We start from the raw sequence: 24727 nt of genomic DNA, 5'->3' as shown, positions 1-24727 counted from the left end.
ATCAACTGTTCTGTACGTCATTTGTTAGCTGACAGCACATATAAGCACGTTATAAACACTGTTTTACAGCGTTTAAACAAACATTTACACTTTATAGCACAGGATCAAACACATGCCTAGAGATGACTTAGTTCACTCCTGGGCTTTTGATTTGACATAGTTTATAATATATTTTTACTCTGCAGTTGGAGTTCATCCACTTGAAACAGTCAGTTCCAACTATATTATCGTTATTCACCATCACATATCTGTTAGGGAGACGGTTGAGTTTTATGTGTACAGTCGCGCATAAAATTGATTGTATCGGAAAGCCTTCCACGTCTGAATTATGTCACAATTGTCAAGTGTAATCAGCAGTAAAAAGGTGGTGGAACAGACCAAAACGAAAGCGTAAGAAATGGTAGAATTAGCCAACCAACTTTAACGTAGTACGATTAGGGACACAGACTTCACTATAAAGAAACGACAACTTTTACTACTGGCCAAAGAGTTGATGAATTCTCTGTAATCACAACCACCAACCATCTTTATCATCCTCGCACACTAAAGCAATGCCTACAGAAAAAAATGGGACAGTCAGCTCGCCTACCAAAACTAGCAGCTGAGCTACCCGGATAAGTAAAAATAACGTTCCTTTTCCCCTGGTATATTGAATTAACGAGGGCTCTGCAACCATTATGCGTGAGCACCACGTCTTAATGCATAACTGTAAATTAACATAGAGACTGTAAAACTCCAGAACTTCTTGCAGCCTGAATGCATTTTACAAGGTGCTTCATTTTCTGCCTGTCTTTCGATTCGCCAGCCGCGCCACGTGGCATTAGTCTTGACAATGAGTGTCAAGTAGCACACATGGGTGGTACTAGACTTGACTCTGTGCGTTCTCATTCCAATTTAGCGATATGCAAATCACATAAACTATAAGTGGTAGGACATTTATATGAGAACTAATTCTATTGTTCAATTTGGAGAGACTTCGATATGTACGCAAAGTGCAAAACAGTTGATCGTAATATGCCTTTGAGATGGCGCTGCATCACGATACACACGAACCACATCGAATCTGCGACTGTGTGCAGAATTATCTACCATTTCGGTAATTGTTGGTTGTAGTTATATATATTTTGTATGTAAACGCTGGACTGGTGTATCACCCCCTGGTTAAAAAAAAATAGGCTTCCATGACATATTTTCTCATGATAATTACACCCCACATCAATTAACACAATCTGGTAAGTAGCCCAGGCTGATGAAATAATTCCATATTTTTTGCACATAACAGAATTTTTTTCTGAAAATTTATGTTAGGATTAGTACGGCATGGTGGAATTGTTTGCATTTACACATAAAATATTATCTGTTACAGCATAACATTAGAGCACTAGGCTAACAAATCGAATATACATTGTGATCAAAAGTATCCAGACACCTGGCTGAAAATGACTAACAAGTTCGTGGCGCCCTCCATCGGTAATGTTGGAATTCACTATGGTGTCGGACCGTTCTTAGCCTTGATGATAGCTTCCACTCTCGCAGGCATACGTTCAATCAGGTGCTGGAAGGTTTCTCGGGGAATGGCAGCCCGTTCTTCACGGAGTGCTGCACTGCAGAGAGATACCGACGTCGGTCGGAGAGGCCTGGCACGAAGTCGGCAGGATCGCCACATTGTGTTCCGTTATTCGTCACTCCACATAACGTTTTTCCACTGTTAAATCGTCCACTGTTTTTATACCGAGCGAGGCGTACTCTGTCATTTACGGGCGTGATGTGTGGCTTTTGAGCTGCTGCGGGATCATGAAATCCAAGTTTTCTCACCTCTCGCCTAACTGTCATAATAGTTGCAGTGGATCCTGATGCAGTTTGGAATTCCTGTGTGATGGTCTGGATAGATGTCTGCCTATTACACATTACGACCCTCTTCAACTGTCGGCGGTCCCTGTCAGTCTACATACGAGGTCGACCTGTGCTGTAGGTGTCCTTTCACGTTTCCACTTCACTCTCACATCGGAAACAGTGGACCTAGGGATGTTTAGGAGTGCGGAACACTCCTTTGGAGTGGATACACACCAAGCCCAGTCTCTTGTGGAAATCCAAAATGTCGAGTGAGTGGTTCATGAGTAGGTGACACTATGCTAGAAGTGTGTAAGAGCCTGGAGATGTGGATTGGATGGGAAGCATACTCGTATGGCCGAGGCAGGTTTACGCCACTGCCTGCAACAGATCCATGTCCAAGTTTTGGTTTGGCACTATTTTTTACCTGTTACCATTGATTTATTTCAGTATATACAGGGTGAGTCACCTAACATTACCGCTGGATATATTTCGTAAACCACATCAAATACTGACGAATAGATTCCACAGACCGAACGTGAGGAGAGGGGCTAGTGTAATTGGTTAATACAAACCGTAAAAAAATGCACAGAAGTATGTTTTTAACACAAACCTACGTTTTTTTAAATGGAACCCCGTTAGTTTTGCTAGCGCATCTGAACATATAAACAAATACGTAATAAGTGCCGTTTGTTGTATTGCAAAATGTTAATTACATCCGGAGATATTGTAACCTAAAGTTGACGCTTGAGTACCACTCGTCCGCTGTTCGATCGTGTGTATCGGAGAGCACCGAATTACGTAGGGATCCAAAGGGAACGGTAATGGACCTTAGGTACAGAAGAGACTGGAACAGCACATTACGTCCACATGCCAACACCATTTTATTGGTCTTTTTCACTGACGCACATGTACATTACCATGAGGGGTGAGGTACACGTTCGACGGGCGTTTCATAGGACGTGGAGGACGCATAAATTGGCCAGCCCGTTCTCCTGATCTTACACCTCTGGACTTCTTTCTGTGGGCTACGTTAGAGGAGAATGTGTACCGTGATGTGCCTACAACCCCAGAGGATGTGAAACAACGTATTGTGGCAGCCTGCGGCGACATTACACCAGATGTACTGCGGCGTGTACGACATTCATTACGCCAGAGATTGCAATTGTGTGCAGCAAATAATGGCCACCACATTGAACATCTATTGGCCTGACATGTCGGAACACACTCTATTCCACTCCGTAATTGAAAACGGAAACCACGTGTGTACGTGTACCTCACCCCTCATGGTAATGTACATGTACGTCAGTGAAAAAGACCAATAAAAAGGTGTTAGCATGTGGACGTAATGTGCTGTTCCAGTCCCTTCTGTACCTAAGGTCCATCACCGTTCCCTTTGGATCCTTATGTAATTCGGTGCTCTCCGATACACACGATCGAACAGCGGACGAGTGGTACTCAAGCGTCAACTTTAGGTTACAATATCTCCGGATATTATTAACATTTTACAATTCAACAAACGGAACTGATTACGTATTTGTTTATATGTTCAGATGTGCTAACAAAACTAACGGGGTTCCATTTAAAAAAACGTAGGTTTGTGTTAAAAAAATACTTCCGTGCATTTTTTTACGGTTTGTATTAACCAATTACACTAGCCCCTCTCCTCACGTTCGGTCTGTGGAATCGATTCGTCAGTATTTGATGTGGTTTACGAAATATATCCAGCGGTAATGTTAGGTGACTCACCCATTTATATATATATATATATATATATATATATATATATATATATATATATATATATATATACCAGGGACAGACTTCTATTACTACATACAAATTCTGCAACGATGTGGAAATGTGGAACAGAATAGCTAGGTTCAGTTTTGGTGTAAACTGGTAGGCAGCCATTAATTTGCTAAACCAGCACACCTCTACAAAAGGACTAAGGGTACAACAATATGAAATCCATCACATTTAGATTAAATGTAAACATGCAGTGTTAAAAACATACGTACAGTAAAAGGTGCCAGTCTGTGTGTGATGTTGAACAGTGTTCTGCAGTTTGCCTTCTGGATTAAAAAGCCTTCCTATTCGACCATTAAGCGAAATGTTCGTCCTGACAAGTTAGGGCTTGCAAAAGCAGGTAGCCAATACTTTTAGCAATCATCCCGAATATTTAATGTAAATGCGTTATACAGTCTCTACATTTGCGGAGTACTTACAGAAAATATTCAGTACTTTGCTGGATATAAATTCTTGGTTGCAGTACTGGTTGGAAAATGCCAGAACCGAAACCGTTTACCTATATATATTGAAATTTCATGAAAAGAAGTACACTTGTACTTATAACCCCGCTTCATGTGCACATTGCGTAGCAAACTCCTGTGGAGAATTAACAAACTTCTCCAATACGGGAGCCGACGAAGCAGGACTTGCAGATGTATGCTGTCTTCCTGAACCTCCTTTGTGAATATCACAAATCGTTTCATGAAATTCCAACTTGACAATGATGCGTTTAATTGTTAGGCGGGTTGGCGGCTCTGTTTCAATCTCCTGCCTCCATTGACGTTGCATTTCAACGGCATTATCAAACTTGAAAAACCACTTCACATTACATTTTCGTTGCTCGAATGACAAGCGTGCTCCAGCCATCTTGTTCTCTCAATACCGAGATGAAAGTACTAACATCTGTTGCGCCAAAGACCATACTACAACACACTCGTAACTCAAATCGAACGACAATATCGATATCTCGATACAGCCTGACAAAGAGTGTATACATTTTTCTGGCAAATTCTATACATCCACTGAAGCAGGAGGTGGTGTCTGTTCTTTCGGACACATCCAAAAGAACAGACATTCATCGTCATCATCTAACAGTTCCAGTTTCCCTGGTACAGATTCCCTCTTCCACTTCGTCCTGTCCAAATACACCTGTTCACGGAGAACATTATCCATTGTCCATCCTCTGGTGACTAGATCAGCCTTAATCATGTTCATCCCTCGGTTTCAAGGTCTTCCTTGAGGTCTTTTCCCATCCACCGGCCTTTCCAAATTTATTTTAGCCGTTGAACAGACACTACACATATAATAATATATGCACCGGACAGTGAATAATGATAACTTCAGTGTGGATGTACAATATGTCAGAACTCGTGCAGGCTTCTGGTTAAACTGCCAGCAGTGCGGATAGTGGACAGTGGATACTACACGCCCAGTATGTGACAAGTTGGGAATTTTGGCTGGACGAGAGATAGCGGAAGCAGTTAAGGCGACCCCTTGCATAAAGCGGGAAATTCCAGTTTCAAATTCCCGTCTGGCAAAAATATTCATTTGTCGTCACTGGATTTATTTCAATGCCCGATTTCAGTTGAGGTCTGAGTTACTCTCATGTCATGATCTGCAGCTCTTGCACTGACTCTTCAGACTGCTCGTGAAGCTTCAGGTATCCGCATCTCAATCTTACTCTTATTACTGTGTTTTTAGTTTATGGCGAGATAATGAAGAAGTTGCTTTTGGCGCTAGTGAAGTTACGCTGTGAGAGTTAAAGAAAATATTCCGTTGGGCACATTTTTTGTAACCTACAAATAAATAGCCTGATGTAATTCTGTACATTAATCCTCCATCGTAGCTAGCAGTCTTCAACTCGTTTACTCATTTCTATGTTGTTTTTTTTTTTTCATTTCACGCTTGTTGTATTTTCCTTGTTTGTCTGTATCTTTATTCTCCATCTACTTGCCCGCCTGCCTTCTGTCTGTCTGTCTCTCTCACTCTCTCTTCGTCTGTCTATATTTTTACAAGTCACTACGCCTCTTTCTGATAACATTATTTTTAGTCGAGGTAGATCTATTATTTACAATTTCGTAGCACATACATAACCACAAAACTTATCTAAAGTAATTGAGGTGCCTAACATGGCACTGCTGTGTGGGAAAAGTAGTACATCAACAATACATAACAGCGTACTGGGTTGTTCCCACAGTTTTTCATCACCAGACATTGCGAAAATGTCCGACACTGAAGTCGAAATATTGACTGATTCCTACTTAGTTTTCGCTTTCAACTCAATGGTCAAAACGAAAGAGAATTTGATGCTCTTTTACTCTGAATTAGCTCCAGTTAAACTAATTGATAGGTTGGTGAATAATTAATTCAGTTAAAATTTAAAATGAAATTTCTCTAAATTACCATTTAATCAAAAGCAGAGCAGAGATTCTTCTGTCAAAATACATAAGACGCTAGACTAAAATACAAATAGTTTCTTTTGAGGGGACTGATAAGTAGATAGCTAACACAGCTGGAGCATCATGGTTTTCTGCCTGTTATCTGCGGCCTGATAGCCATATTAATATAAATTAACCTGTGAAGTTTGCGCAAGGAACCACACCAGATGGATTTGATGAAGCCCAGGCTGATACATTAGTGTAGTTTGCATGAAATTATGTTAGCGTTACACTTAATAATTAACTGATCATTTGTTATCTGGTTAGATTGCCATAAAATACAAAAGATGCCAAATAAATATTACAGCTGGAAGATAATGCTGGGGCCTGATACTTATTACACAATTCACTACACTGTTCATGAATTTATACCGTAACACGTGAAAAATAAGTAGGATAATTGAAGGAAAGGATTTTTCAATGGAAACGCATGAGTGCATTTGAAATAAGTGTCCACACAGAGAGGCTAATAATGATTTCAATATACCAGACCTAATCACTGGGCCCGAGAGTTACTGGTTTAACTGTCAACGGCAAAACCAGTAACTTACATACAAATTCCCAAGTTCAGAAATATGATAAATACAGTAGCGTCTGAAATAAAGGTACTTTGGCACAAGACATATCCTAATCCAGATTAAACCACGGACTTGAGTACACTAACAACTATACAGCTCAGTAAGGACAAGCTTCTACTTCAGAAACCGAGAGGAGAAACATCTCTCGACAAATTTCACAAGAATGATACACATTTACCAAGAAGATGAATTTAGTATTCAGAGCAAGACAAAAAGCTTACCACAGGTCGAGAATACAACATATTCTCTAACTCAGACAGGAAACACAATGCAAAAAACTGAACTCATGAAAAAAATTTTTATTAAATGAAATTATATTCACACGGAAGACAACTAAAAGGATACAGTAAAGGAAAATGGATTACCGAGCTGAAGGCTCAGTGCGCCATATGAGAAACACGTGGGTGGGATCACACAATCCTGTACCCTACAAGAAACACGGAACACTCGAAAATTAAATAGAACGAAAGGCAAAAGAAGAATTCCAGCTCGAACGTATAGAAAACTGAAAACGGAATTCACGCATAAGAAATACAAATTAACCGAATTTAGACATAGCTCAGCTATAACACTCTCCCGTATTAAGTTGCAGTATAGCAGAGACATCAATAAAAATTATACCATTCCCTAACTGAATTGAATTATCCGGCATGATTTTCGATGTTTACACGTTGAAGACATACGTTAGATCCTGAAGCTAAGCAAAGTTTTAAATATTCCAATTTTATCACTAATGTTACTGGAAACGATCTGAAAGATTGCCTTGACTAACTGGAGCCACAGAGTACAGTGAGGTTCCACACTGCCGGACTGGAGTCTCCAGCTACCGCTGGAAATAGTCGGAGAAAATACTTGCCAGCTCCTGTGCCAACCTACATAATAGCTGTTGAGCAGTGGTCATCAATGTCTCTTTGACCCAGCATTGCCCTACCCAAACTCTGCACAAAAGTTGAGCAACCAGCCACTAACTTCCAAAGAAACCGTGCTCGTGAACCAAATCATTTTGAATTCTTACAAACACAATTTCTCTAGCAGAAAAGCCGCGCGGGATTAGCCGAGCGGTCTCAGGCACTGCAGTCATGGACTGTGCGGCTGGTCCCGGGGGAGGTACGAGTCCTCCCTCGGGCATGTGTGTGTGTGTGTGTGTGTTTGTCCTTAGGATAATTTACGTTAAGTAGTGTGTAAGCTTAGGGACTGATGACCTTAGCAGTTAAGTCTCATAAGATTTCACACACATTTGAACATTTTGAACAAGCAGAAAAGAGGAGGAGTGGAACAGGAAACACACAAACATTGCACAGACACATGTTGTTGTTGTTGTGGTCTTCTGTCCTGAGACTGATTTGATGCAGCTCTCCATGCTACTCTATCCTGTGCAAGTTTCTTCATCTCCCAGTACTTACTGCAACCTACATCCTTCTGAATCTGCCTAGTGTATTCATCTCTTGGCCTCCCTCTACGATTTTTACCCTCCACGCTGCCCTCCAATGCTAAATTTGTGATCCCTTGATGCCTCAAAACATGTCCTACCAACCGATCCCTTCTTCTAGTCAAGTTGTGCCACAAACTTCTCTTCTCGCCAATCCTATTCAGTACCTCCTCATTAGTTACGTGATCTACCCACCTTATCTTCAGCATTCTTCTGTAGCACCACATTTCGAAAGCTTCTATTCTCTTCTTGTCCAAACTAGTTATCGTCCATGTTTCACTTCCATACATGGCTACACTCCATACAAATACTTTCAGAAACGACTTCCTGACACTTAAATCTATGCTCGACGTTAACAAATTTCTCTTCTTCAGAAACGATTTCCTTTCCATTGCCAGTCTACATTTTATATCCTCTCTACTTCGACCATCATCAGTTATTTTACTCCCTAAATAGCAAAACTCCTTTACTACTTTAAGTGTCTCATTTCCTAATCTAACTCCCTCAGCATCACGCGATTTAATTTGACTACATTCCATTATCCTCGTTTTGCTTTTGTTGATGTTCATTTTATACCCACCTTTCAAGACACTGTCCATTCCGTTCAACTGCTCTTCCAAGTCCTTTGCTGTCTCTGACAGAATTACAATATCATCGGCGAACCTCAAAGTTTTTACTTCTTCTCCATGAATTTTAATACCTACTCCGAATTTTTCTTTTGTTTCCTTTACTGCTTGCTCAATATACAGATTGAATAACATCGGGGACAGGCTACAACCCTGTCTCACTCCTTTCCCAACCACTGCTTCCCTTTCATGCCCCTCTACTCTTATAACTGCCATCTGGTTTCTGTACAAATTGTAAATAGCCTTTCGCTCCCTGTATTTTACCCCTGCCACCTTAAGAATTTGAAAGAGAGTGTTCCAGTTAACATTGTGAAAAGCTTTCTCTAAGTCTACAAATGCTAGAAACGTAGGTTTGCCTTTTCTTAATCTTTCTTGTAAGATAAGTCGTAAGGTTAGTATTGCCTCACGTGTTCCAACATTTCTACGGAATCCAAATTGATCTTCCCCGAGGTCCGCTTCTACCAGTTTTTCCATTCGTCTGTAAAGAATTCGCGTTAGTATTTTGCAGCTGTGACTTATTAAACTGATAGTTCGGTAATTTTCACATCTGTCAACACCTGCTTTCTTTGGGATTGGAATTATTATATTCTTCTTGAAGTCTGAGGGTATATCGCCTGTCTCATACATCTTGCTCACCAGATGGTAGAGTTTTGTCAGGACTGGCTCTCCCACGGCCGTCAGTAGCTCTAATGGAATGTTGTCTACTCCCGGGGCCTTTTTTCGACTCAGGTCTTTCAGTGCTCTGTCAAACTCTTCACGCAGTATCGTATCTCCCATTTCATCTTCATCTACATCCTCTTCCGTTTCCATAATATTGCCCTCAAGTACATCGCCCTTGTATAAACCCTCTATATACTCCTTCCACCTTTCTGGCTTCCCTTCTTTGCTTAGAACTGGGTTGCCATCTGAGCTCTTGATATTCATACAAGTGGTTCTCTTCTCTCCAAAGGTCTCTTTAATTTTCCTGTAGGCAGTATCTATCTTACCCCTAGTGAGACAAGCCTCTACATCCTTACATTTGTCCTCTAGTCATCCCTGCTTAGCCCTTTTGCACTTCCTGTTGATCTCATTTTTGAGGCGTGATAATAATAATAAACATGAATGTAGCAGTAAATAGACTCTTAATAAACATATAGGTGCGTGAGGCATAAATTACAAAATTACAAGTTCTGAGTATTGAAAAGCCTCTCGAAATGCGGCAGGCAATTTTTTATGCTTGTTTCTTTTTCATACTGCCAGCTATTCAATGATCTAAAGAAGGAGAACGTGGGGTTTGCTATGAACGCTTCGTTAATGAGCATGTACCGCATGTTATTGGCAGTGTGGTGTCCTATGTAAGCGCTATTTCCTCTTAAGTGGTGAAGGACTCAATCGTTTTCAGTGTGTTTGCTGTTGTAAGAAGACACAGTGTAACGGAGCTGAGAATGGCGAAAGAGGAAATGCTACGAGAGCGGCACTGTGCGATGAAACTGGAGGGTGAGAGGGCGAATTTATAGAACAGGACTCACTGAGCCACCTCGGGTGCCCACTAGGCTTGTCCAGGTTTACAGCCTCTGGCTGCATGCCACAACAAGTAGCCCAGGCTTGTATCTGCATGTTTTTGCAGACTGGCTTTGGAGATGGCCATCGAGTGCTTTCGGAAACACGCGGCTAACAAAGTAATGGGCCAGCCTCATGAGCAGCCCTCAGATGGGAGGCTAGCGCGGTGAGAGGAAAGGCGCGCTACTAAAGTGCGCGTCATTTATGTTGGCGGCCGAGTTTAGGTTCGTTCTGCGCATCTGACGTCACAAGACACAGTCAGCCAATGAACAGAGAACGACGTTGCCAGAGCTCGACTGCAGTGCATAGCAGGACGTCTTCAGTTTTAGAAACGTTCAGTCATAAATTAAGTAATAGAACAAAAGCAATGTCTTGATAGCAGACTTTCTTTTATAGGAAGTTTGGAAAAAGCATTCTTTATACCAGTTGCTTCATATTCTATTAATTAATTAAACCAAACAAGCAATAAGACTCCTAATTCAGGCGATAGCAAGGAAAGGTGTTTGTATCAATCTCACTAACCGCTTTTTCGCAATGAAGAACAGCGGTAATTGTTTATTTCCTATTGTACTTCGACGAAGCGTGAGTAATTCATAGTCATACCAACAGTGTTTGTCAGTATTTTGCATGCCGTGTTATAGTCATCATGGCGTTATGTAGTCAGAGGAGGTGTGTTGGTGTAACGGTGAAGGTGTTGGGCTGCTATGCTAAAGGTGAAGAGTTCAAACCTTGTATGCTGCTTAAAATTTTCATTATTTAAAAACAATATCGAAGTGCCTTACATCACGAATTATATTCGTTTGAATGCAATTTTTTGAAATTTCTAGTGCTTTGTCTCTTTATTAACCCTTTCGCTGCTGCAGACACGTGCTCCCCACATTCCCGGCTGTGCGCGATTTTATCATCACTGCACTGCTCGCCTGTGCAGACACATGGTGTTCCCACTGCCTTGACACACTTATCATTCGATTTCACAAAAACTATTTGGCCCAAAAATTTGATTTTTACACGTCTTCTTGACTGATACCTTCCCCCCATAAATGACTTAATTTTGTTTCGATGTTCAACGCAGTTATTATGCAGCATTAAATGTAGTAAATCATTGCACGAAATTTTGAAGAGTTTGCAGAGGTAGAAGTCCATAGCGTATACTTTCCGTATGGTCGATTTTAGTTTCCATAATGTCGAGAATGAAATGTGGACAAGATACCTAAATTTCATATAAAATTTACTGTATAACAATATCTCATTTAATTTAAGTACGACATAGGTGTCGTATGTAATATTGAGGAATATTCCGTCTTTCGCGACTGTAATAAAAGTATTATTTACACCGGACGTGTTTCGCTTTATTTTAAAGCACTTCAATCAAGGAAAGGTAAGGCACATACACAATGGTACTCAGGTTCTCTTTCTTGTTTTTGTTCCACAGTCGCAGTTTTACCAATGGTACTGAAATATATTCCTCTTCTGCAACTGTAATAAGGGACTTATTTAGACCAGACGCGTTTCTCTCTTTTGAAGCATCTTCAGTGGACAGTATTTTGTCTCCTCCATTGCCAAGTCACCTTTCGTAGTTTTGTGCTGCGGTAACACAATATTCAACGTTTGTGTTGGCAGATTAGTGTTTTAGCAAATAAATGATGTTTGTGTGTGCCATACACAAAAATTATATTTGACATAGCTCAGAGCACTTCACTGATAGACAGTATATTCAGGTCCTAATGTTTTTGTAAGTCCACAGTTTTGTTTAATGTATTTTGTCTACTTCCTTTTGATTGATTTAAGTCCTTTAAAATAAAGCCAAACGTGCTCAGTGTAAATAAAACTTTTGTTACAGTCGCGAAAGACGGAATATTTCTCAATATTACATACGACACCTATGTGGTACTTAAATGAGCTATTGTTACACAGTAAATTTTATATGAAATTTAGGTATCTTGTCCCCATTTCATTCTCAACATTGTGGCAACTAAAATCGACCATACGGAAAGTATACTCTATGGACTTTTACCTCTGCAAACTCTTCAAAATTTCGTGCAATGGTTTACTATATTTAATGCTGCATAATAACTGCGTTGAACATCGAAACAAAATTAAGTCATTTATGGGGGGAAGGTATCAGTCAAGAAGATGTGTAAAAATCTAATTTTTGGGCCAAATAGTTTTTGTGGAATCGATTGATAAGAGTGTCAAAGCAGTCGGAACACGATGTGTCTGCACAGGCGAGCAGTGCAGTGACAAAATCTCGCACAGCGCGGAATGCAGGGAGCACGTTTTTGTAGCAGCGAAAGGGTTAATGCGGCCGTGGTGGCTTTACTTCATGAACTGCGCGCTCCCCCCTACACGTAAGCTTGCGAACTATGCTATACTATGGCGCTGCTTCTATTGGCGCGTGCGTCGTGTGCAACTGGCAACGCAGCGATCTCCCGCGTCTGGGTGGGCATGCGCGAGCCGCCAAGATAAAAGAATTCAACTATAGAGTGTTTGAATGAGACGTCATGCGCACTGATCGAGGACACGTGTTTCTTAACAGTAAGGGAGCGCTGTAAGAAGACAAAAAGCTGTCTGAAGGCAAAGCGCAGTTCCTGGCGGGACTCTGGTCTGGAGGGATGCCTCCCTACCGAACTGAAGTGCTTTTGCAATTTTTCTGCTGGGCAAAGAAACGGTTCGGCGAGAAACAGAGCGCAGACCAGAGAAGAAAGGAAGGCATTTTGAGAGGATTCGGTCGCTGACCGTTGGCGGCAGCAGTCAGATGTTCGGACGCAGACCAGCCAGAGAGGAGACAGAGGTCCGATTGCGGACTTGATGATTAGAGGTGGACAGCAGCGCAGATCAGCAGACGAGCAGAGCACGCAGCTGGTGCTATCGCGATTTGCCCTCGGTTTCTTTTTTTCTGAGCCACATGACGTCAGTGCCTTTGATCACAGAGTAGGAGAATTCACGGTGAGCGTTGCAGACAGCACCGACGAAATAGATCAGTTTGCCCCACACTTGAGGGATTCGATACGACTGCCAGTCTCATGATGAGAACAAATGAGTCGAGTGCAGGATTTTCGAAAAAGAAGTCACTTAACTTCCAGTCGTTCTTACCGTCAGGAATTCGTGGGTGCACGTAAGCTTCAGATCGCATTTGAGTTCACTACACACATGTGGAAGACAGGAGAGTAACTCTGTTGGTCAAAATAAGAAGTAATCATTAGTTTCACAAAGCGTTATTCATTGTCTCTCTGTTTCCTGAAATAAGGATCATAATCATTGTTTTATTGGAGTACACTTCGGTATTTAAAAGAAAGATTGTTTTTGTTATAAATTTTCCTATTATATTGTATGGTACGTAAGTCTCCCACTTTAAGATCTATGTCTAAGGTCTTTAAAAAAATTTGCGTACATGGAAATTATGGGATAAATCTTAAAGAGATGGGCTCCCGACAATTTTTCTGGGCAGGGCATATAAATCCCCGAAAAGGGGACTTCGCACTCTAGCTGATAAAACAAAGCACTCTGCTGCTCGCCTTTTCACCGAAAACCACAGGTGCCAAGAAGTATAAGAAAAACCTAAGTCAGCTTACCAAAACCAATGGAACGGCTCATATGGATACGTTTGAACATCTCCGTCTTGTACGCACTGGAGGGAAATCTACATCTACATCTACATTTATACTCCACAAGCCACCCAACGGTGTATGGCGGAGGGCACTTTACATGCCACTGTAATTACCTCCCTTTCCTGTTCCAGTCACGTATGGTTCGCGGGAAGAACGACTGCCGGAAAGCCTTCGTGCGCACTCGAATCTCTCTAATTTTACATTCTCCTCGGGAGGTATAAGTAGGGGAAAGCAATATATTCGATACCTCATCCAGAAACGCACCCTCTCGAAACCTGGACAGCAAGCTACACCGCGATGCAGAACGCCTCTCTTGCATAATCTGCCACTTGAGTTTGCTAAACATCTCCGTAATGCTATCACGCTTACCAATTAACCCTGTGACGAAACGCGCCGTTCTTCTTTGGATCTTCTCTATCTCCTCTGTCAACCCGACCTGGTACGGATCCCACACTGGTGAGCAATACTCACGTATAGGTCGAACGAGTCTTTTGTAAGCCACCTCCTTTGTTGATGGACTACATTTTCTCAGGACTCTCCCAATGAATCTCAACCTGGCACCCGCCTTACCAACATTTAATTTTATATGATCATTCCACTTCAAATCGTTTCGCACGTATACTCCCAGATATTTTACAGAAGTAACTGCTACCAGTGTTTGTTCCACTATCATATGATCATACAATAAAGGATCCTTCTTTCTATGTAATTGCAATACATAACATTTGTCTATGTTAAGGGTCAGTTGCTACTCCCTGCACCAAGTGCCTATCCGCTGCAGATTTTCCTGTATTTCGCTGCAATTTTCTAATGCTGCAACTTCTCTGTATACTACAGCATCATCCGTGAAAAGCCGCATGGAACTTCCGAACTACTATGTCATTTATATATATTGTGAAAAGAAATGGTCCCATAACACTCCCATGTGGCACGTCGTAGGTTACTTTAACGTCTGTAGACGTCTCTCCATTGATAACAACATGCTGTGTTCTGTTTGCTAAAAACTCTTCAATCCAGCCACACAGCTGGTCTGATACTCCGTAGGCTCTTACTTTGTTTATCAGGCGACAGTGCGGAACTGTATCGAACGCCTTCCGGAAGTGAAGAAAAATAGCATCTACCTGGAGCCTGTATCTAATATTTTCTGGGTCTCATGAACAAATAAAGCGAGTTGGGTCTCACACGATCGCTGTTTCCGGAATCCATGTTGATTCCTACAGAGCAGATTCTGGGTTTCCAGAAACGACATGATACGCGAGCAAAACACATGTTCTAAAATTCTACAACAGATCGATATCAGAGATATAGGCCTATAGTTTTGCGCATCTGCTCGACGACCCTTCTTGGAAACTGGAACTACCTGTGCTCTTTTCCAATCATTTGGAACCTTCCGTTCCTCTAGAGACTTGCGGTACAAGGCTGTTATAAGGGGGGCAAGTTCTTTCGCGTACTCTGTGTAGAATAGAATTGGTATCCCGTCAGGTCCAGTGGGCTTTCCTCTGTTGATGAAGCTGTCCATCAAATGGTAGTTATTAGATCGGCAGCTCGTTTGGTGGTATACGAGAGAATCAGGCTGTAAATCAACACCCTTTTATTTATTTATAACCTCAATGCTGATGACCACTTGTATAGAACAATGTGTAGCACGAAAACATGTTAGAACCTTCCATACATTCGTCCATACAATTCGACAAATTCTTGACATTCCACATCCATAATAAAGATCAACTAAGTCCGAATTCAAACGAATGGCTAGGTACCATAATATGTAAAACACAGAAGTAAATCACGCCAGGACATCGAAGAAAATGGAGAAGTGGACATAAGGCGGTGGACTATGCGGCACGACTTTACAGCCGGTTCACAACATGAAGTAAACTTAAGTAGGTGACGCAACACGCATGACGCAATTGGAGCGCCACAGGCGGCTATTGTCGCAATTACGCTCAGCCAACACTCCTGGTTGACCTTTAAATACAAGGTCACCGGGCGGTCAAGTGACTGAAGCATGCAGCCCGGGCACCGCCCTCACAAAGGACAGACTCATTCAGCTCCGGGACCGCCACAGCGTCCACTTCGTTCCGGTTTAACGATGTGTGTCCATGTCCACCTCCATACAGGCTGACAATTATTGAACTATATGAAATAAAATCGTCTTAATTTCTGAACGGTTTCCGTTAGGACGTTCAAACTGCACAGTTAGCCGCGAGGCATGATGGGAATTAGTATGGTTTGGTTTAGCGACGAAGTCCACTTTCATTTTGATGGGTTCGTCAATAAGCAAGGAAAACATGCTGCACTACAAAATACACTCCTGGAAATGGAAAAAAGAACACATTGACACCGGTGTGTCAGACCCACCATACTTGCTCCGGACACTGCGAGAGGGCTGTACAAGCAATGATCACACGCACGGCACAGCGCACACACCAGGAACCGCGGTGTTGGCCGTCGAATGGCGCTAGCTGCGCAGCATTTGTGCACCGCCGCCGTCAGTGTCAGCCAGTTTGCCGTGGCATACGGAGCTCCATCGCAGTCTTTAATACTGGTAGCATGCCGCGACAGCGTGGACGCGAACCGTATGTGCAGTTGACGGACTTTGAGCGAGGGCGTATAGTGGGCATGCGGGAGGCCGGGTGGACGTACCGCCGAATTGCTCAACACGTGGGGCGTGAGGTCTCCACAGTACATCGATGTTGTCGCCAGTGGTCGGCGGAAGGTGCACGTGCCCGTCGACCTGGGACCGGACCGCAGCGACGCACGGATGCACGCCAAGACCGTAGGATCCTACGCAGTGCAGTAGGGGACCGCACCGCCACTTCCCGGCAAATTAGGGACACTGTTGCTCCTGGGGTATCGGCGAGGACCATTCGCAACCGTCTCCATGAAGCTGGGCTACAGTCCCGCACACCGTTAGGCCGTCTTCCGCTCACGCCCCAACATCGTGCAGCCCGCCTCCAGTGGTGTCGCGACAGGCGTGAATGGAGGGACGAATGGAGACGTGTCGTCTTCAGCGATGAGAGTCGCTTCTGCCTTGGTGCCAATGATGGTCGTATGCGTGTTTGGCGCCGTGCAGGTGAGCGCCACAATCAGGACTGCATACGACCGAGGCACACAGGGCCAACACCCGGCATCATGGTGTGGGGAGCGATCTCCTACACTGGCCGTACACCACTGGTGATCGTCGAGGGGACACTGAATAGTGCACGGTACATCCAAACCGTCATCGAACCCATCGTTCTACCATTCCTAGACCGGCAAGGGAACTTGCTGTTCCAACAGGACAATGCACGTCCGCATGTATCCCGTGCCACCCAACGTGCTCTAGAAGGTGTAAGTCAACTACCCTGGCCAGCAAGATCTCCGGATCTGTCCCCCATTGAGCATGTTTGGGACTGGATGAAGCGTCGTCTCACGCGGTCTGCACGTCCAGCACGAACGCTGGTCCAACTGAGGCGCCAGGTGGAAATGGCATGGCAAGCCGTTCCACAGGACTACATCCAGCATCTCTACGATCGTCTCCATGGGAGAATAGCAGCCTGCATTGCTGCGAAAGGTGGATATACACTGTACTAGTGCCGACATTGTGCATGCTCTGTTGCCTGTGTCTATGTGCCTGTGGTTCTGTCAGTGTGATCATGTGATGTATCTGACCCCAGGAATGTGTCAATAAAGTTTCCCCTTCCTGGGACAATGAATTCACGGTGTTCTTATTTCAATTTCCAGGAGTGTAACACTAGCAGGCAAAGGTACAAATCTCCGTCGACTAGGATGAGAGGCTGGCGGCGAGCCGTTGGCTGGCGGCAACACATGGGGTTGTTACAACCCCCAAATGCAGATACTAATACTAATGTAGAGCTTCAGTTCTAGGAGATAATACACTTTACGTACTTTAGCATTACCGATTATATAGACGATATGTACATGAAGCGAGCAGTTGCATATGATGTGGCCAGGCACCTGAATCATCACATGTTTGATTGGGCCATCTTCCAGATTTGTCTCCTTTTGCGAGTTGACTAACTGGGAGACGTACTACTACGAGATAGTTCAGAGAAATATAGCGACGTCCTTGAACATCCTAAGAATGAAGATGTCACGGAGTTCACAAGAAATCCAACACCACATCCAAACACAGACAAAGACAACTGCACACTACCCGCACAAGAAGCAGAATATGATACAACCAATTGTTGACCCTATATTACACCAGTTCGTTTTGTCTACGGGAATAGCACACACAGTCACTACGAAAAACAAAACAGTAAGGTAGCTGAATAGAAAGACACGTCCGGCACAGGCACAACACCAGACACAACCACCCCAGAAACGGACGTACAACAGTCACCTTTCCCGAACAAGTCCCCAGAAGAGATCAAAAACAAGAAGTCACTCTCAGGAGAAATGCTCAGCGAAAACATATCAAACTCCACACAACCAGAAATCATAAAGCAAGGAAAACATGCTGCACTACAAAATTACTCGGAATCGGAGCAACAAACGGTCAAGAACCCAAGCGAAGGACCCCCAGCTGAATACCGTTTATCACGTAAACTACGAAAACTTGGAAGCTAGCCTACGGCTTAGCAGACTAGAAAACAAGGACATGTTTTAAACAGCTCTTCGCTATGTAATACGAACTAAGCATGAAAACGGGGATAAAATCTGCTTCCCAATTACAGAACAAACTGACAGGATGATCCTAAGAGTTGGAAAATCTGCCAGCGAACCCCAAAGAACTATGTAAGCCTGTAGGGAGGTATGTGCGGGAAAGGGAGAGGGCCTAAACCTAGGGAAAGTATACAAGGAGATGGACGTGTGTCTCTGGATTTTAAAGCAATCACACCCAAGTGTTTTTCCTTCACTAAATATCCCTTATGAAGGTAATACAACTAAACTGCCAGGGCAGTACCCTAGTAAACATGGAACTAGGTAGGTTCTTAGAAGAAACAAAAGCAAATATCGCCTGCGTTCAGGAACCTTTTTCTGCGAGGCGGGAAGACTTCAGGGCTCCCCTTACATTACATCACAATAGCAGGAACATCAAACGCGAAAGCCGCGATAATAGTAGTTAAAAACCTCGTAGTAACACAGATCACCAAGTTTTGCTCTGAACGCATCACCACAGCAGAAATAACAGATGGACAGGATGTATGGCTCATGTCGTCTATTTACGCGCAGTACTCGTATGATATAGAACATTTCTTAGACAAAATAAAAGACATAGCACGACATTCAGAAAGAAAAAACGCTGCTCATTCTAGCCAATATCAACGCAAAATCCCCCTTGTTGAACTCAGCTAACTGATAGAACTAACGACAGAGGACAACTAGTGGTTGACGTGGTAAATGAATGCAGCCTCTTCATACTGAATGGGGAGGGTCAGCCACCTACCTGCCGCGGAGATGCCGGTGGTGTAAGTAACACAGACCTTTCTCTAGGGAACGCAAAATCTCTTCCACTAATCAACACATGGAGGGTACTGGATAGAGCCACGCACAGCGACCAGAACGCAGTCGCCATAACCACAGACAGATATGTCAATGCACGTAACATGGACCATGAACATCAGCATTTACTCATAGGAAGAGCCGACTGGCAAATTTCGAGATATTGTTGAGGGGTCGTCACTAAACACTGACCAAGGCAGTATAGATTAAAAAACGCATGCACTGACAAGATGTTCTACAAAGAGTAGAGGAAGCAGCTGTACCACGGGCAAAAGCTGGGTGGGGACAGAAACAATCGTGGTCGACAGAATTGGCAAGATTAAGGAAGGACTCACGAGACAAAAGAAAGTATTACCAACAAGCAAAGACAGGTTCTGAAAGACAGATAAGACTTGACCTGTATCTTGACGCTAAACAGAAATACCAAAAGCTACTTAAGACAAGAAGGTAAGACTACTGGACAAATTTCGTCAAAACCCAGCTACAGAACGACATCTAGTGACAACCTTTCAAGATAGAAACAGAACGAGTTAAGACACCGACAGTTCTGTCAACACTAAAACAAGCTGACTGCACAATGACCAGAGGATGGAGAAGCGCAGCAGAATATCTTCTGAAGAGGCGCCTCCCAGATGACGACCCCATACAAGTCGAGCGACACCACGCTGACCTAAACGAGAGCATGCGCCAACCATAGATCAGTGGCAGTGTAACCATGCCATTCTCAGAAGAAGAAGTTGCAACGGCAATCAGCAGGCTTAAAAACCGAAAAGCACCCGGCCCAGACGAAAACTTTAAAACAAACAGTAACACAAATCACACCTTTTCTTACTAACATGTTCAACGAGGCACTACTAATAGGCATAATTCCAAACCTCTGGAAAACTGCTAATGTATTAGTAATCACGAAATCACAAGACAAAGAGCCAACAGACCCCAAAACGTACCGACCGATCTGCCTCTAAAACACTCCCGCCAAGGTACAGGAAGGGCTCCTATGTGACCGCTTACAATCCCACAGAAGCTTCCTCGGACTAACGCCCCACCAATTCGGCTTCAGGGAAGGTAGATCAAGAGAAGACGCCACTGACAGTTACAAGTAGCATCAGGGACAAATACGTGGCCGCCATACTAATCGACATAGCTGGGGCTTTTGACAATCTGTGGTGGCCGTCCCTCTTCGCCAGGTAAAATGAAATGAGGCTATCAGCTTCCCCCTACAATAGCCTCCTCGACTACTGCAGAGGCAGAGTGGCGGAGTGGAGGGCTGGTAAACTGAAGGTTGTCAACAGAATAACGAAGGGATGTCCACAGGGCTCGATCTGCGGACCAATATTGTGGGATATCGCAATCGAGCCCTTGCTGAACACGTTGGACGGTGACGATAGGGTAGGAGGTGTGGTGGTTTATGCAGATGACCTGCTCGTAGTGTTGTCAGCCAACTCGAGAGTAGCACTAGAGACAAAAGGCACGCAACTGCTTCAAAAATTAACAGTTGGTGCAAAGAAAATAAATTAAAAACAGCTCGTAACTAAACTGTGTGTTTACTGCTCAGAGGGACACTACAGAAGAATCCAGTTCTAAAATTAGACGGTACAAGCATACAGAGGAAGCAAGCCACACGTTATCTAGGACTGCATCTTGACGAAAAACAGACTTTTAACTATCATATCAAACTGACAATTGACCAAGCCTCCAAAATTATGCACAAGTTAGCTAGTCTCAACGCAACTAAGTACAAATTACCTACTAAGACGATAAGGACCTACCACATTACTATATTTGAATCCATCGCATGCTTCGCCGCAAGTGCGTGGGCTCACAGACTGAACATACGGACTAACAAGACAATTACAAGGCGAGGTCAACGTCGTGTACTCCTGAGAATTAGCGGAGCCTTCAACACCACATCACTAGAGGCACTTTGCGTTGTGATGGGGACCTGTCCTATAGACAAAACAATACATTACAGAGCAGCACTTTACTGGCTTAAGAGGGACAGGCTCGATAAAGTCACCAAAAATACAAGAAACCAACATTATGAACAAAACAGAAATGAAAGAGTGACTGATTGAGTCGTGGCAGACAGAGTGGGACGCATCCTACAAGGGTCACCGAGTACTCTCTTTCTTTCCAGACTTACGCGAAAGACTACAGCCGAAACATGTCGACCCAAGCCGCGAGATGGTCCATTTCCTGACAGACCACGGGCCGTATCCGGTACATTTAAACCGTATGGGACTAACTAAAGATGAAATATGCGTTTGCGGAGAAACTGGAACTCCAGAACATCTCACACTAGTACGCAGCACCCTAGCACAAGTGAGACCTATACAGAACGACAATGACATCGCCAGAATAATACGTAATCCCGATGATTAGAACACAATAAATAGCGTAGCCGATATTGTATCGAACAGTCTGCACGAAGAATACAAGCGCCAAAACCCATATGGAAGAAGGTGTAGACAAGCACAAACCAACAAACCACGTGGGAGGACACAAGCACAACGACAGATTCCGAAACCGAGGAAGGAGCCAACACATAAGTGAACGTGGCTCAGAAGCGATCAACACGGAAGGGACCCAAACCAACAGCGCATGACACTGCATGCCACAGCACAGTCACAAAGAACACAACGGGCAGTTACAATCATAAAACAAACAAACACCGACACCACATACTAAAACTCTAGTAATAATGTAATGTCGCTTGGGAGAAGAAGGCTCGAAGAACTTTTATTCCGAGGCTCCTACTCCCCAATGACATATTACATAGTGTTTAAAGATACTGCACACAACAGTAATGTATTGTTCATCTTATTATGTGCAGATAGAAGTATATTCTCTTCTCTATTTAAAGGTACAATGAATTAATTTTCTACATAAAATATATTTTATGTATAAAGTATGTATAAAACTAAAAATGTAATGTATTGAGTTATTTAAGGAATAATGCATTCAAGTAGCAATGAACTACATTCTATTTCTGCTAACAAATTTAGAAACATATGTGTATTTCTCACGTAAAGCTAAAATTCATGTATTCCATGCATCAAATGCTCAGCCAGTATTTAACCTGTACAATACCAGGTGTGTGTATCTAAGGTATCGCCATAGAATATACCGTAACTACCAACAATAGGACAAACAAACAGCTGCTGAATATCATCTAGTGTCCTGACTTCAACACTCCCAGTAATATACGAATACACGCAGACATAGTAAACATACATAAGCACAAACCATTTCAGATGAGAATAGCTCGAGGTTCTACCGAGACCTTCTCGCCAGAAATAGGTAGAAATTGGCTATTACCAACTGATATGCTAATTAGTCTATATTACACATCCAGATACAGTATATCACGTCCCTCTATATATTGCAATTATTTCCACCACACTCATTGTATTACACTTTTCTTTTTATTTTTCTTTGACATTTGCATTGTATAAATCATATTCTCATCAACTAGACAGAAACAAATTATTTAGAACTATTTTAACAACTATTACGCACTCAATTTGCTGTAACCTTAGAGAAATTTTTATATATTATGTTCTTTAAATTATTTAAAAAAAGCATTAACAACTGTATACCAATAACATTGTAATAATGAGAAGTGTTTGCTGTTTCCGATCCACCTTACATTTCAAGGCTGTGGCTTACTCTGTGCTGTTAATGAAATAAATAAATAAATCTACCAAATTGCAGTTCGATAGTTTTCGTACAGCACAGAAATGACGAAGTAACTCGTAGGACTGCAGATAGTATTGGTACCGTAGGTAGGGAAAGAAACATTAATGAATATGTAAGAGAAAAAATGGGAGCCGGCAAATCTCTCATCGTTTTGTTTTGTTTGTTTGGTTGCTTGTTTTGCACGTAAGTAGAATCACACATCATGCCATGTTAGTCCATTGTTATTTTATATTATTACAAAATATAAACTATGTCTTATAAATAATAAAAATTAGCTGGTCGTGTAACCTTTGAGCGTTTTTGCAGCCAGAGCAATAATTTTTGAAACAACTACAGCTTACATTAACAAACATAAAAATTATATGTATTTAGTCTTGTTATTTTGTACTGAAAGGAACGTTCTGAACTGTGAACAAAGGCAAATATGTCCTGTTCTTATTGATGAATGCGTAAGTTGCTTATAAATAACAAAAACATTTGTTACTCGAAGAAGTACTGAAGCATTGTTTGGTGTATCTTTTCTTTGCTGTTTTCTTAATTTTAACATTTTTTGAGCGAAGTAGGTTTTCTAGCGCTACATGACAAATCTGTACTGTTTTATTTACTTTTATACAACATACCCCTCTTTCACGTTACAAATAAACAGTTTTCGATTAAGACCTGAATAAAAAGTTGTCAATTTCAATTTTGCGACAAATAGTTTGTTTTTAAGTACCTGGCAGGAGGTTCATGTTCTGTAGGGTACGCAGCCCTTTATATGTTCTCACGAAGTATCTAGACAACTCACAGCTTCCGGCTTCTAGGGGAATTATGGAAGAGACAGTTTGTATATGAAAAGAAAGCGGTCGTTATGAGATAACGTCCGATAAGGACACAACCCCTCCAAAATACTGACAACGCCGGTATACCTTTGACTGACTGAAACTACCTTAAGCCGTCGGCCCACGGACCGTGCATCCGAACATTGAGCGTTGAGCGTGCCGAGTTTCTGACGTCATAGCGTGGAACAGCACGTTCGGGAGTCTTTCAGAACGTGCAGAGCAATATCTGGCATGTCAGGTATTCTCAGCGTGCGTCTGAGCGTTGACCAATGAGATGGCACAACGCCACCTACGTCACAAGCACGCCGTCTCCCTTCAGTACAGAGTTGTGAGGCGCCATATTCATATCAAGCCTACACGTATATATGCCGTTTCTGAGCTCCAGCAAATTGAGAATCACCGGAAAACCCGTTGTTAACTGTGTGATTCGGTCCAATAAAATAATGAGATACATCATATTCGTGGCAAAAGAATTACTGTAACTTGGGTGTTATGAGAGTAGGTTATTTGAAGGCAGCGACACACTGAAGATCCATCCAAACCGCATTGTTCTTGGTACAATTCGTTATAATTAATTTTCGATTAGTAACATATCTACAATTAAGATTTTCAGCAATGGGTAACATACTATGTTGGATATTGCAGTTGTGCGGTTGTTTTAGCGTAATGAGTAGCGTCACCGTCGTGTGTAGAGTTGTTTGTTGGGGCGGCGGTTCGCGTCTTGACACTCCAAAACTTTATTTCCTGACATTCGCGTTTTTGTTGGGTTCTGATACTTTATTATTAGTTTAATATAAGTATATACTATAATATTTGATGTTATGTAAATATAAGTTCACCTTTTTTGAGGGGTGGCTTTGTTTGATTGGCTTAATCTACAGGAGAGCTTGCGCTACTTGCATGAAGATATTTTGCTC

The 24727-nt window shown here is 42.5% G+C and overlaps 1 long non-coding RNA gene across 1 annotated transcript in view; it reads left to right on the top strand.

The window, feature by feature from the left end:
* The window catches only part of LOC124595953, an 875458-nt gene that overhangs the window by 849826 nt on the left and 905 nt on the right, over positions 1-24727 (top strand). The gene's annotated exons all lie outside the window — the stretch shown is intronic.

This window comes from Schistocerca americana, chromosome 2 (genome assembly GCF_021461395.2).
Source record: "Schistocerca americana isolate TAMUIC-IGC-003095 chromosome 2, iqSchAmer2.1, whole genome shotgun sequence".
In the NCBI taxonomy this organism is placed as follows: domain Eukaryota; kingdom Metazoa; phylum Arthropoda; class Insecta; order Orthoptera; family Acrididae; genus Schistocerca; species Schistocerca americana.
Note: the sequence above shows the minus strand (reverse complement) of the source record. Positions and strands in the feature narration are given on the sequence as shown.